This window comes from Bicyclus anynana, chromosome 15 (genome assembly GCF_947172395.1).
Source record: "Bicyclus anynana chromosome 15, ilBicAnyn1.1, whole genome shotgun sequence".
Classification (NCBI taxonomy): domain Eukaryota; kingdom Metazoa; phylum Arthropoda; class Insecta; order Lepidoptera; family Nymphalidae; genus Bicyclus; species Bicyclus anynana.
The window spans coordinates 13,278,035-13,280,330 of record NC_069097.1 but is presented as its reverse complement, the minus strand read 5'-3'; the positions used below and the strand labels follow the sequence as shown (position 1 = coordinate 13,280,330).

Below are 2,296 nucleotides of genomic sequence, written 5' to 3'. Positions count from 1 at the left end.
ATGAAAAAAATGGGACCACCCTGTAAACCCTTCAAAACAAAAAAAGAATTTTTAAAATCGGTCCATAATTGACGGAATTATCGCTGGACATACATAAAAAAAAAAAAAAAAAATACATACAGCCGAACGTAGAACCTCCTCCTTTTTGGAAGTCGGTTAAAAAATAATAAAATATAAATAGCTACAAACATTATATAATATTGTCATAAAAATAATATTCCCGACTGTTTTCTAATTGCTTTCTACACTTCTGGACTGAGCTTGTTTTTTTTCTTTTCAGTTTTTTTTTATATTTTATGCAATCGGGTTGTTTTATTTGTTTAATTAGTTTATTTATTTTTATAATATTATGTAAGTAATTATAATTGCTGTAGAAAAGATTAGGTTATTATTGTTCATTTCACTAATTGTCTTCAAGTTTCCGTAGTGTAGCGGTTATCACGTGTGCTTCACACGCACAAGGTCCCCGGTTCGATCCCGGGCGGAAACATTTTTTTTGTTTTTATGTCTAATTAGCAATTTTTTTCTATACAACATACATTTAAAAAAAAATTGCTTGTTTATTATAAAGTTATTTCGTTGAAATAATCATGTTAAATAATCATACAAATAAAAAAAATCACTGCAACTTCAAGTAATCATTACCCTTCCTTTTGTAGTCTCACGTTTTTTGACAGCCTTCGTGGCGCAGTGGATTTACAAAACGGATGTTCTGGGTTCGATCCCCAGCTGGGCAGATTGAGATTTTCTTAATTGGTCCAAGTCTGGCTAGTTACCACTCTACCGGCAAAGACGTACCGCCAAGCGATTTAGCGTTCCGGTACGATGTCGTGTAGAAACCGAAAGGAGTGTGGATTTTCATCCTCCTTCTAACAAGTTAGCTCACTTCCATCTTAGACTGCATCATCACTTACCATCAGGTGAGGTTGTAGTCAAGGGCTAACTTGTAAAGAATGAAAAATAAAATAGTCCGGTAATAAATAGGTACGTAGTCATTAGTAGAATTGTTGTTCCGCCCGTTAGAATCAGTACACCAAAAGTTCCCAAACTTTTTTTTCTCATAGACCACTTTCTAATTTTCAAAATGGGATTAGATTCACCTATGGAAATTTTCATTGCAGACGATTTATGTCACATCTACATAGACCCCTGCCGAGTCTTCGTAGACCCCTGGGGAACTACCTGGATCACTTAGGGAATCGATGGTATACGGCGAGATACCTCGTCGTCATCAACCCATATTCGGCTCACTGTTGAGCTCGATTCTCCTCTCAGAAGGGTGAGGCCAATAGTGCACCACGCTGGCCCAATGCGGATTGGCAGACTTCACACACGCAGAGAATGAAGATAATTCTCTGGTATGCAGGTTTCCTCACGATGTTTTCCTTCACCGATTGAGACACGTGATATTTAATTTTTAGCTGCACACAACTGAAAAGTTGGAGGTGCATGCCCCGGACCGGATTCGAACCCACACCCTCCGGAATCGGAGGCAGAGGTCATATCCACTGGGCTATCACTTCGACTATGGCCTTTATCCTTAACTATGGCCTTAGTGATAGCCTTAGTGATATACGAGTTCAAAATTCAAAATTCACTTATTTCCATTAGGCTTAGTTTACAAGCACTTTTGTAATGGCAAGTTATGTCATCATTTAATGGTGGTAAATAGTCGAAAACTTAAAATTAAAATTACGAGGATCCAAATGCGCCTTGGTCCGAGAAGAGCCCACAACAAAATCGGCCAAGGTTTACTTATTTTTTTATAAATTTATCTGTAGAACTAAGCACCAAGTCTTACGCCAACCGAAAAGAGTACAAGTCAAATTACGTCCAAATTATTATGTTCCCAATAACCGGCTTTTCCTTTAGGTGAATATCTTTTATGGTTACCTAATTACGTAAAAGAAAAAAACATCGATGCAGTCACGAGTCGTCGGCAATCAGAGGCATTTTTCCACCAATATAATGCATTGTGACGTGAAGTATTTCGAATATCAAGTTTAACGATTTCTGGCAGGATAAATGTCTCATGTCCATTTAGTGTTTTCGACTCCCAAAATGTAATATTGTAATCCTTCAAAATGGAATCACCATGTTGATAATGCGATGATAATTGCTGACAGCTTTCAACGTACGTTGTGCTGTGTTAAGGCAATCGAAAGTAACATGGTCGATTCCCGTCTGCGGTTTTCTCAAGAACAATTGATCTGTTTTCGATGGGATTTTACGCGGATCTCTTTACAGTTAATAAAATAATAATTAATCGTATCTTTATTCGTAAAGGAGTTACTCG

At 37.2% G+C, this 2,296-nt stretch overlaps 1 non-coding gene across 1 annotated transcript; it reads left to right on the top strand.

Moving 5' to 3' along the window:
- Nucleotides 1-417: 417 nt before the first annotated feature.
- On the top strand, nt 418-490 carry Trnav-cac (transfer RNA valine (anticodon CAC)). Its single transcript has one exon. It is a non-coding gene; the product is annotated as a tRNA-Val (tRNA).
- The last annotated feature ends 1,806 nt before the right edge of the window (nt 491-2,296 follow it).